The sequence below is a fragment of the Monodelphis domestica genome, chromosome 2, assembly GCF_027887165.1.
Source record: "Monodelphis domestica isolate mMonDom1 chromosome 2, mMonDom1.pri, whole genome shotgun sequence".
Classification (NCBI taxonomy): Eukaryota; Metazoa; Chordata; class Mammalia; order Didelphimorphia; family Didelphidae; genus Monodelphis; species Monodelphis domestica.
Window position 1 is genome coordinate 131,047,346 of NC_077228.1, and position 13,316 is coordinate 131,060,661.

Consider the following 13,316-nt stretch of genomic DNA (forward strand, 5'->3'; position numbering starts at 1 on the left):
AAGAAAAATAAAGAAAATAAAAAGATTATACTTCAACATTCAGAGTCTTATCAGTTCTCTCTCTGGTAGTAGATGGAATTTTTCATCATAAGTCCTTCAGAATTGCCTTGGGTATTGATCAGAGCAAAATTTTCATTACTGTGTACAATGATCTCCTGTTTCTACTCACTCCACTCAGCATCCTAAGTTTTTTCTAAAACTACCTCTTTCATTATTTCTCACAGCACAATGATATTCCTTCACAATCGTTCTACAACTTGATTAGTCTTTCCTCAATTGATGGATATTCCCTCAATTTCCAATTATTTACCACTTTCAAAAGAAGATGCTATATTTTGGCATTTAAAGATCCTTTTTCTTTCTCTTTGATATTGTTGGAATACTAATGGTAGTATTGCTTGGTCAAGGGTATGCAAAGTTTTATACATTTAGTCTTTTGGGAAAAATTTCAATTTGTTTCCAAGAATGGTTGGGCCAGCTGACAGTCAAACACTAGTGCTTTAGTGTCCTAGTTTTTCCACATTCTCTCTGGTGCTTGTCCTTTCCCTTTTTTATCAAGTTAGCCAATATGATAGGTGTGAGGTAGCACCTCAGAGGCATTTTAATTTGCATTTCTCTAATTATTAGTGATTTCGAGTATTTTTATATAACTACAGATAACTTTGATATTTTTTTCTTCTGAAAACTGCCTATTCATATCCTTTGACCATTTATAAATTGAGTTAAGAGCTCCCAAAGCAGTTCATTGCTGATGTTGGTGCCATACACACTCAGGACCAACTACTCCCCAAAGACCTCTTCTTCAGAACTCCTAAATAATCCTGGGTTGGAAAACTATCTCAAATTAAATTTCTGTTGGTTATGCCTCTCCAAAATTCAATCAGATGCATTATTTTAAAGTTGTTTTGATGGGAATGTTGGAAGAGTTTTGGTTCTTCATATAGAATTTCTTAAAGCACATGATTAAACATATCAGAAACATGCTAAAATATTTTTGTAACATGTAGAATTGGGATTATTGAATGGAAACAAAGATGTTTTATCCCTAATTGAAGACTAAGAAATGGATGACACAATAGTGAAACCAAAAGATCCTTCAAGGGCAATATCTTCATGAACTCAACCAACAATAGATCGACATGTTGAATACAGATTATTTCTGTAAATATATAGGTTTATGGTAACAATTAAGATTCTAGCCATTGCCACCTAAAATTTCAGAAGTGATCTGAAATGAGACTAGACTTAATGTTCAACAGAAATTATACAAAAAAACATAGAGAGACTGTAGCAACCAAGGTTTATCATGTCCTGAATACCAAGCAAGACCTGATCTCATAGCTCTATGATGGTGAACCTAAGGCACATGTGCCAAAGATAGCATGAAGAGACTTCTCTGTGGGCACGTGTACCATCACCTGCCAGATTTAGTTACTAGCAGGATCTGCTCCCTTTCCCTTCTCCACTATGCCTTCCCACTCCCTTCTCTAGCAGTCCAATGGAAGCTCTTACTCCCTCCCCTGAGCAGAAGTCTTGGGCCATTCCCCTTCCTGTCTCCACACATGCCTCTCCCTCTCCTAAGTGGAGTGCAGGGGCCACTATCTTCCCTTTCTCCCTCCTCTCCTCTGTCTTTGGTAAGGGGGAGAGGGGCAAGGCACTCAGTCTGTGGGGATGGGGTGGAGCATGGAATATAATTGGGGATGGTGCATGGCACACAGTGGGGGTGGGGCATGGCACAAGGTTGCTAAAAGGTTCACCATCACTGTCATAGCTATAAAGAAGCTTATTCTCTTTGGTGAACTGACTCCCTATGTTACAAATAGAGAGCTTAAAATATAATTAAAAGCGGCCTAAACAAAATGTACTAGAACCAGACCATTGTCACAAATAAAACTTAGAATTACTTAGACATAGCACTGATTCATATAAATTTAAGAATAGTATTTTAAATAGATGTTACAACAAATATACATAATCTCTAAGCTTCATGACTCCAAAATTCCATTCAAAATATAGAGATATAGCAGGAGATAGCAAAATCATATGGGGATAGAGAAATCACTCACATATTGCTCATACTTTCCTTTATGGTTCTGAAATTCTACAGAGTAAGTTTGTAATGAGCTTACAATAAACTAATATCTTAATATTTTTATTTAACTATAAAAAATGATTATCCTATATACATCTTTAATAGTTTATTTACCATTAAATATAAAAGATTAATAGATTAGCAACTTGTCCCAAAACCATTTATGTCTTGACCCTATCAAAAATATTTAAAAGGAGAAAATGATGATAATAATAATAAAATATTCAAACAATAAACACAAATTGTATCACCTAAAAAAAAACTATTGGCCACAATGAGAATGAGATGAAAGAAAAAAAATCTATTGTAATAGGTATTTAGAAATATCTTTAAGGTTTTCAGACTATTTTATATGAATCATCTCATTTGAAAAATCACAACTACCTTATTAGATAATTACATATTTTTATCTCCATTTTACAAATAAGGAGACTGAGGCTTGCAGTGGTTATCTAACATACTCATGGTCATGGAATAAGCAAGTGTTTATTGCTACTGGTCAAAGCTGCCTTTATTAAAAGTAACAACTACAGCAAAAAGTAGATATATGCTATAAACAAACTCATAGCTCCTGTAACAATGTAATCAAATCCATGGCAGTATACTTCAATGGCTATACAACTAGGCTAGAATTAAAAGTCTTTTTGTTGTTATTAAGTTATTTCAATTGCATCTGACTCTTCATGATCCCATTTGAGAGTTTCTTGACAAAGATCCTGGAGTAGTTTGCTATTCCCTTCTCCAGCTCATTTTATAGATGAGGAAACTGAGGCAAATAGGGTTAAGCAACTTGACCAGAGTTACCCAGCTAGTAAATGTCTGAGGCCAGATTTGAAACTTTAGAAGATGAGTCTTCCTAATTTCAGGTCAGATACTCTATCTACTGCATCACCTAGCTGCTCTATCAAGAGTCTTGGGTGCCTTTAGATGGATACTGTGTATTGGTCTCCCTTACTATAGAATGTAGAAATGTTACATTTTTCTTATTAAAACTGAGACAAGTAATACTTTAGGTGCTTGACAGATCCATTATCTCATTGTTATAGTTTCAGCTGAAGTCCCATCTTTTGTAAGAAGCCTTTCCTATCTCCCTCAATACTAGTGTCTTCCCTCTGTTGATTATCTCCAATTTATCCTATATATATATATATATATATATATAGTTTATATATATATATATATATATATATATCTTGTCTGTACACCATTATTTGTATGTTGTCTCCCCCATCAGACTGTGATCTTAAGTACAAGGACTGGGTTTGGTGAGTTGGTTTGCTTTTTTTTTTTTTTTTGCTCTTTTTGTATCCTCTGGCTTAGGACAATACCTGGAACACAATAGGTACTTAATAACATTACAATTTCTATATGCCTTTTCATTCATGTTTTCCCCATCTTTTCCCACACAGGATGCATCCAGAATCCCAAACAATTTCTAGCGTTTTTTTTTTTTAACTCTCCTTGGTTGTTAATGGAGAACCCTCATTCCTATCATCCTTTTGTCTTATCATGTGACTGAACCCAATCATACCTTTTGCAATTCTTACCGAGTAGGTGCTAACTAAAAAACAATAATTATAAAAATAAAATAGCAATGGCCACAAGTAAATAAATGGGGTAAAGAAAGGATAGAGGTGGCTTGGTTACTAGTACTCTCTCACTACTTAGGAGATGTGACTTTACCTTCATATTTTCCCGAACAAAGTAGTCAAGATGGTCAAAGTGAGGCATTGAGAATCAGAAACAAAGAGAAAAAGAAGATAGGGGAACAGGAGAGGAGAGGAAAGAAAGAGAGAGAGAGAGAGAGAGAGAGAGAGAGAGAGAGAGAGAGAGAGAGAGAGAGAGAGAGAGAGAGAGAGAGAGAGAACAAGAACACAAATGTGTGTTGGGGGCATGTGACTATAGTCTTACAGAGATTCTTTTCTCCTCACTTCTCATATGCTTGATTTTTTTCTTTGCTTTCTCACATAATTTTGCTGCTTCTAGGTTCTAGTTTGTTCCAATACATCTTTCATAACATTGCTGGATGAATATTTCAAATGCAGATCTCTTACCTGTTAAAACCCTAAAAAAGTTTCCTGTCATCTCTTCAATGAGATCCAGATTCAGTACCTTGGAATTCAAGGCCCTGGGCCAAGTATCTCCCAGATTTCTTCTTAATTTTGTTTCACAATCTTTCCCCTCTCATATTCTGCTCACCAGCCAAAAAAGCCTGAAACGTCTTTGTTCACTCCATTCCCAAGGCAGACCATAGAGTTAGAGCTAGAAAGGGCCTTAGAAGATATCCAGTCCATTCCTATGACTTTACATATGAGGGAACCGAGGCATAGAGAGATTAAATGATTTACCTGACACCTTTTGGTATGAATAAATTGCTACTTTTTCTATCATTTTCCTTTAATTTCTCATCCAGAATTCATCTATTACTTCTGCGAGTTCTCAGCCTTAATTGTTTGTCCTTTGAATATATTGGCACTTAAGAAATATTTGTTGAATATGCAATGATAAATATGTTGCATTTGAAGTCACAGACCTGAGTTTAAATTAATTTTAATACTTAACCCCATGTGACCTTGGGCAAATAAATCACTTAACTTATTTGAACCTCCATTTCCTCATCTATAAAATGAAAGGGCTAGATTAGGTGATCTCCAGGGCCACCTCCAGCTCAAAATGTATCATCCTTTGATGGAACATTGAGATCTTGTTACAAAATCAGAAAATCAGCAGTATTGCACTCTATTCTAATACAGGACATTGATTTTTTCCTTTCCACAAATGTACTATGATTGTCAATATGTTATCTGTCCTTTCTATATAGATAAATAAATTGATCATGACGACAAAGACAGAAACAGAGCAATAGATGGTAAGTTGATGAAAATGATGAGTAGAGTTACATATATTTAGAAATATAAAGCATTTATTAAATGTTTACTATGCACCAAGCATTATGCTTAGCCATGTGAATACAAATATGGGTAAAAAGGAAGAGAATCTCTGCCCTTGAGGAAGAGCTTGCATTCATATGGAGAGGGAAGAACCACATTCACAAAAGAACTGAAAATCTGAAAACTAAGAATGGGTTTAGGTGGACTAGAGAGCCAAGAGTCAGGAGCAGAGTCAGGTTGTAAGTGACTCTTGCTATTATGGTAACTTCCTTAAATGAAGATTCTGAGTGGGAAATTCCCACTAGGAAGAGGGGGCTGCAAAGGAGAAGACAGCAAAGGGCTATACTGCCAGCCCTCTTCTTGCTTCAAGGTTAATGGGAAGAGAAAACAATTTAAAGGGTTCTTGGAAAAATCAAACAGTAATACATTGCTAATAGCAAAGATAATAATAGTAAAAACTTCACCTTCATAACATCATAAGATCCCCTGGGTGGCAGTTACAGATATTATGTATGTATCAGATGTATTTCTCATACTATTTAATTGCTATTATCTCAGTTGGTTTTACATCTTCATTAGAATGCTTGCTACTCACCTATGTCATAATGGGGAAATTGAGGTAAAGAGCAGAAGGTGATTTGCCCTTGGCTACAAAATGAATCATGATTCCTAGGATCTCAGGTCACCAGACTTTCAGCCCTTTACATATAATACCTCCTTCATCTTTCTTGAGTCTAGTCACTCCCATATTACATTTCAATAGTTCTAAAAATGTCCAATGGTTGTAGCCCAGCCCTAGAAAAAGAAGGCTTCCTTTCATGTTGGCAATGGGGAAAGTGACCTTCAGTCAATGGCACACAGCCTCACCTTCTCAGAATCAGTTCATCAGTGTGACCTGGCCTGTCCCTAGAGTTCAGATGAGGGAACCTGGGCACATGACAGAGATGCTTTGTATCTTAAGGCAGCCCAGATGTTCCCGGCACAGACAGCCACATTCCCCACACAGATGGCCAAATAGTACCCATGACATCCGTGAATTCAGCTTCGTGCCCATTTATTACCAGCTGCAGGAAATTCCCTACTCAGGGAACTGACTGTGACTTGGCAGGTAAAGTGGAAAATGTAGAGCCAGAGGTCATGCAAGGACCTGTATACACCTCACCCTGGGGGTGGCTAACTCTTTTTGATGGGCAAGTCACTTCTCCATCACCAAGCTAGAGAGAGCAGCTGGAATGTAGTTATCTAAAAGTCATCTCTAGTGCAAAGATCCTTCCCCAAAGAAGTTTGATCACTCCCTCCACTGAAAATCATCAATCTATACAATTTGTTAAATACAGACTCCTACCTAGTGGACAACACAGTGTGGGATACAGAAGAAGACTGGAGACTGATGGATCTCACAGCTATTTCTGCCCACTGAAAAGGGGAGATAGAGTTACCACCATAAAAGAACAATGCCTGGGCCAGAGAAATAAGACAAGGGACCATCTCCCTCTTATATGCCTTTGTAATGCATTCACCCAGCTGCACTCTGCTGACTTCTGGGCTCTTAGAACACCCTCTAAGAATTTCTTTTCCACCACTTCATGCCAATTTGAACTTAGTATTTTGGTGAACTCTGGTTTGACCAAGAACTTGGTTGCTTTCTCTGATTATAACCTCACTTCCCTAGGTTTGTTTCCTCAGTCAAATAGCTCATACTTCTTTATCTAGAGTATCTATCCTCTAGTAGTTTACAATTTGCTTGAGAAAATGAGACATGAACAAATGAAATAATTGGAAAATAGGATGGAGTGATATATTTCTGTGTGAATTAAGTGGTAATTGGTATGCCCCATTTAAAAGATAATAGAAGTGCCAAGAAAAGAAGGTTCAGTGAATATCAGAGGTGTTAATGCCAGAGGTCTTGGGAAAAGCTTCTCAGATGTGTAGTTGTAATGCAGTCAATTAAGACCTGAGCTAAAAACTGGCTTGACATTTACTCTAACTTCTCAGTGCCTGATTTTCTTCATCTGTAAAATGAAAAGGCTGGATTTAACACTTTACCTGGTCCCTTAAAGCTATAATCTGTGATCCTAGGATCTTATATTTAGGCTATGCCTGAAATCTGATTCTCTCATAGTTTATTGTTATTGCAATAAGAAATAAGGACCCTTTCTTTGACAAGTATTATTTTCTCTAATAAACCAAATAACATATATGTACTCAGTTGTAGAAGTAGCAATTAACCTTGATTAAATATTTAAAATATGCCACTTCATTGTAACAGGAAAATACCTACCCTAGACACTTGGAAGTAATAGTAGTGACCAATTATCTTAATATTAAAAATAAAATATTGGTAATACAACAAAGTTATTGTCAGTGGGCACCATTTTCTGTCAATTTTTCTAGTCAAGAAAACAATGTAGCCAATTATAACATTTCTGTAATACAGAAGAGTCAGATTTTTTGCTTAGTTTGCACAATTTTCTCTTTTGTTAATAAATTGAATCTAGTTATAATCAAGGGAGCATTGGATACAAAGTAAAAATAAATAAATACTAATTTTATTTCTGCCTCTTATAAGCTATGTAACCTTAGATTAGCCCTTTTACTTGCTTGAGCCTCAGTTTCCTCATCCTAAAAATAGAGATAATACCTTCATTGTTTACTTGATGGAGTTATGAGAGGAAATATTTTGTAAACTTTACAATGATACATAAATGTGTACAATTATTATTAACATATTATTCTTGGGGTTTTTATTTGTCTTCCCAACTACTTGTCAAGCTATTTATGATTAAGGTTTATATTATATATTTCTTTTGAATATTTTCATACTGTTTGATATTATATAGAGGCAACAGGGCTAATGGCTAATGGACTGACTATAGAGTCAAGGATTCAAATCCAGCCTCTGACGTTTACTAGTTCTGTGAGAATGGGCAAGGCACTGAAGGCCTCAGTACCCCCAACACAATTCTCTAAGACCCTTAGACATGGTACAGTTGTTGATCTGTACCAGGAGAGGGAATTTCTACATTGGAATTACTGAAATAGATGACATTATAGGTTCCATTAGTGGATGACCAGTAAATTGTTATTTAATGAATGCATTAAGGCAATATTTATCTATTTTCTATATTTCAAACAATATTTTCTTTTCCTCAATTACATGTACAACAATCCTTAATGTTCTTTTTTTAATTTTGAGTTCCAAATTCTCTCTCTCTCCTCACCTTTCCTCTCTCCCTGCCCCCCAACAGGAAGTAATTTCATATAAATTTTACATGTCCAATAATGTAAAATATTTTTCCATATTAGTTATTTTGTGAAAGAGATTTCAAATTTAAAAAGAGGAAGAAAAAGAAGAGAAGAAAAATAAAAAGAAAGAAGGAAGAAAGAAAAAAGAAAGAGAGGAAGGAAGAAACAAAGAAAGGGAGGAAAGAAACAAGGAAGAAAGGAAAGAAGGAAGCAAAAAATGTATGTTTCAGTCTGCATTCAGATTCCATCACTTCTTTCTTGGATAGCAAATGGAATTTTTCATCATAAGTCTCTGGAATTGTTGTGGATCACTGCATTGCTTAGAATAACTAGGTCATCCACAGTTGTTCATCAAAAAAGATCATTGTCACTGTGTACAATATCCTTCTAAGTCTTCTCACTTTATTTTGCATCAGTTCATGTGTCTTTCCAGATTTTTTCAACAGCATCCTGCTCATCATTTCTTATAGCACACTAATATTCTGTAACAATCATATACTACAACTTGTTCAGTCATTCTCCACTTGATGGATAGCCCCTCGATTTCTAGTTCTTTGCTACCACAAAAAGAACTGCAATAAACATTTTTTAACAACTAAGTCCTTTTCCCTTTCTTTTTTATCTCTTTGGGATACAGTCCTACTAATGATATTGCTGGATCAAAGAGTATGCAAAGTGTTAGAGTCATTTGGGCATAGTTCCAAAATACTCTCCAGAATGTTTGGATAGAGTATGATATTTATTAAGCACCAAGCATGTGAGAGAACTTACTAACCTCCCACAGTATATCAACTCCACAAAAATCCCTTTAATTTTCATTTAATTCTAAAAAAACCCACATTTTTTGAGGAATGGCAACTGTATGTCTACATCAGAAAGAACTGATAAATAGAAACAAGCAAGACAAGGTTTTACATATACATATATTTGTCAAAAAGTGCCTTCTCTAGTGTGGGGAGGGAAAAGAAAGAAGGAGATATCTAGGGATTTTCAAATAACAAATAAAATTTTTTTAATTTAAAATTTATTTTAAAATTATATAGATTTTTCCCTTTGTTTGAACAGAAGGATTCTGAAGCTAAAGTTTGTCCCTCTCCTGAACCTTAACTGTTCCTTCCAATATGTATTTTCCCTTCAGGTTTTAAGAGTTATATTTTGCCAAAATGATAGGAAAGTCTCAGGAAGAAAAAGATGTGAACTGGAGGTAGATAGGAGGCATCAATATCCTAAAGCAGTAATCATTTTAGGGGAATTTTTTTAAAAAGAAAAGAAAAAATGCATAACTATTTAAATATATATACATACATACATACATACATACATACATACATACAAACTGAAGCAGCTCAGTTGGATATAGAGTCAAGGCTGGAGATGGAAGGTCTTGGATTTAAATCTGACCTCAGACAATTCCTAGTATGACTCTGGACAAGTCATTTAACCCCCCATTGCCTAGTCCTTACTACTCTTCTACCTTAAAACCAGTACATAGTATTCATTCTATGAAAAAAAGATAAAATTAAAAAAAACCATACAAACTGAATCACTATGACCATATTCAGTTTGTCATCACACTGAAGGCCATCATTGCTGAGAATCTGCTTCTCTTTTATGTATCTTTCAGTTCCCAGGAAATCTTTGGGAAACTCTGTTTCCTCCTGGGTATAAGGATAACAGCAGTAAACGCTAACATGAGTGGAGAAAGGGCAGCACTATTCTAAAAGGATCCTTAGATCTGGAGTTGGAGAGCCAAGTGCAAACCCTAGTTCTTCCACTATACTGCTTGCATTGGGCACATAATGTCTCTAACCCCCAATTCCCTTATATGTCATGAAGGGGTTGACTAGATGACCTCTAAGGTCCCTCCTAACCCTTTATCAACAATATGGTGCTACTGATCTCACAGGGAACTTGAGAGAAGTTTCTTCTATGTCAACCTTGGAGTGCTAGATAAATAAGTTGCTGTTCTTATTAGGACTTTTGCCACAAATGGCTACTTAGATTAACCAGTCAATTCAGCTAGAGTTGATGACAGAAGGAGCCCTTTTAAGGAGGGAATGGGATGCATTCATTTCTAACCTTAAATTTGTTTCTAACAAAGTGGGAAGAGTCTTAGGTGAGAGAATGAGAGAACTCAATTCAAATTCCTCCTGGGGCATCCTTAGTTGGGGGATACCTGACCCCAAGGTTGGCAGTTTAAGTGTTGAATTCCAGTCACAGCTTTACACTTTTTAGCTAGATGGTTAAAACCTAATTATTTATGCTTTCCTGGACTTCAGTTCCCTCCTTTGTAAAAGAAGAACATGGGATTTAATGACTCCCTTCAGTTCAGTTATTTTTGAGTCTTATCCAACTCTTCATAATGCTATATGGGATTTTGTTTTGGCAGAGTCCCTGGAATGGTTTATAATTCCCTTCTCCAGCTCATTTTACAGATGAGGAAACTGAGGACAACAGGGTTAAGTGACTTGCTCAGGGTCACAAAGATAATAAGTGTCTCAGGCCAGATTAGAACACAGAAAGATCAGTCTTCCTGACTCCAAGCCCAGTACTTTATCTAGTAAACTACCTAGCTGCCCTAGTGATTCACAAGTACCCCTATAATTCTACCATTTGTCATTCCAAGTCCTAGTTCTGTCACTCATGTAACCCTGGATAAACTGCTTCATGATAATGGTCCTCAATTTCTTACCCATAAAATGAAGAGATTAGACAGATGACCTCTAAGTTCTCTGTCAGTTCTAATCTTCAAATACTTCTAGAAACAGATCATCTCTAATGTTCCTTCTGTCCCTGATATTCCATGACTCTAGACAATAACCATCGATGTCTTGAAATTATTTTTTTCCTGCTAAATGACAACAGAGGGGTCACTTGATTGTTGGCTGACCAGAAGCCTGGGTTTCAAGCAGGTTCTCCACAGATCCTATTTTTAGAGAGCTCACTTTCATCTGTCATCAGCAGGATCAACGGCCAACATCTCATTCGTGCCCCTACTGTACTCAGGGACCGTGTTGTCAAGCCTGCCACATGACTGAAGTCTGAGGTTGTGCTGAAGGTCAGTGTCTCCCTCGAAATTCTGACAAGGCCTCTCTTGATAAAGCCCACACAAGCTGGTCTTACTGAACTCCAAGAGCTCAAAATCAAAGCTCAATTTTCCCAGGCAAGTATCAAAGTGACTTTGGCAAAAGAGAGGCAGGCTTGAGGACACATACACACACACACACACACACACACACACACACACACACACACACACCACTATATATATATATATATATATATATGTATATATATATATATATATATATATAATATACACACACAGAGTGACTTAGTGGCTTAGCTTTTCTGTGACCCAGTTTCCTCATCTGTAAAATGGGCTTAGATGATGTCTAAAATCCTTTCTAACTCTATGATTCCTTAATACATACGTCCTAGACAAAGCTCTAAAGTAGAAATCCCAAAGTCTGAATTCCTTCTAGTCCTTCTAATCCTTGCTTTATTTACTTCCTGCCTAACTTTGAGCAAAAGTCTTAAACTCTCTGAGCTTCTGCTAACTCATCTTAAAATGGATAAGACAATACCTGCCTATCTTATAGACTGGTTGTGAGGTATTCAGTAGATAAAAGAGGTGAGAGTACTTTGAAAAAAAATACTCTACAAATATTTGGTATTAATATCTCAACTGGAAGAGGCAATCAACAAAAACTATTGACTAGCCACCATATGCCAAATCCTTTTTAGACCTTGTAGAAGGAAGCAATAGAAATAGATGAAACAATTTCTACCCTTGAGAAACCCATGAATGGGAGTGCTAGGATATTCACATTAATAACTCCCCATTCTGAGTTGTTTGAATCAGTTTATGGACTCCGACCTAAGCTCTTTCTCTCATTGGTGAGTTCTGAGAACCATTTGGGAATAGATGCATCCCTGATTCTCTGGACTTAGTCATGAAGTCCTCATGGAGGTTTCGCCTATGTACCCTCCACCATTTTCAGCTCATCTTTTATTTCATATACACAGATGCACATACACATTGGTATGTATGTCTACATAATGTACACACAATTCACATATATGTATATACAATACACACATATATGCAGATGTGTTTATGCATGTACATGTGTGGATGCACACACATATCCTTCTAGACCTTACTTTATACACCATCTACCAGGAACCAGGACCTGTGTAAAACCCCAATTTCCATCTGTTGCTCTTGCACTGGTATAAGGAATCAAATCAATGATACCGCTAGTACTAGAAAGGACATGATAACTGACTTCCCTGTGACTTTACTCACCATGTCTATGATTCCTCTCTCTGGTTAGAACTTTCCTATATGTGTGACAACACCTTTTTCTCTTTTCCACTATTATTTCAATTTATATTTCACTTTTATTTTCTTATTCCCAACATCTAGTATTCAATAAGTCCCTGATAAATTATTTTTATCATTCAGTGGTACATTGGATAAAGTGCTAGTTTTTTAGTCAAGAAACCCAAAGTCAAATCCTACCTCAAACATGTTTACTAAACAAGCCACCTAACCTCTGTCTGCCTAAGTTTTCTCATGCTTATAAAATTTTTAAAAATATTTTTAAAATGTCGGACAGAAGATGAGATAAATAGATGTCACAGAAACAATGAATATGAACTTGGACAGACTTTGTGAGACTATGGAGGATAGAAGGACTTGGAATGTGATGTGGTTCATGAGATCACAAAAAGTCAGACAGGACCGAATGACTAAAAAGAGCAAAATGCTTATAATAGTAACATCTATGTCTCAGGGTTGTTGTGAGGATAAAATGTAAAGCATTTTGACAGCAACGCATTATAAATATCATCAGTTGCTATTAATATAGACCATGTTCACTCATAAATGTATAATTTACATATGGAATGATCAGATCTGTATATGGGATTTTTTAAGCTTTATGAAACAAGTGAATTTTGAGCAAAATTGGAGGGAAGAAACAGATATGACTTCCCAGATGGGTAGAAAATATTTCAGGTGAACTTTATATTTAGAATTCTGAACTATCCCTTTCCATTCTAAAATGTATTCTTAGGGA

General features: G+C 36.0%; 1 long non-coding RNA gene across 1 annotated transcript in view; it reads right to left on the reverse strand.

Annotated features, from left to right (window-relative positions):
• LOC103098407 (uncharacterized) overlaps positions 1-5,515 on the reverse strand; it is a 44,786-nt gene extending 39,271 nt beyond the window's left edge. The window contains exon 1 of the long non-coding RNA XR_001627911.2: positions 5,448-5,515. This is a non-coding gene — a long non-coding RNA (uncharacterized LOC103098407). The remainder of the gene's footprint in view (positions 1-5,447) is intronic.
• Positions 5,516-13,316: the final 7,801 nt, after the last annotated feature.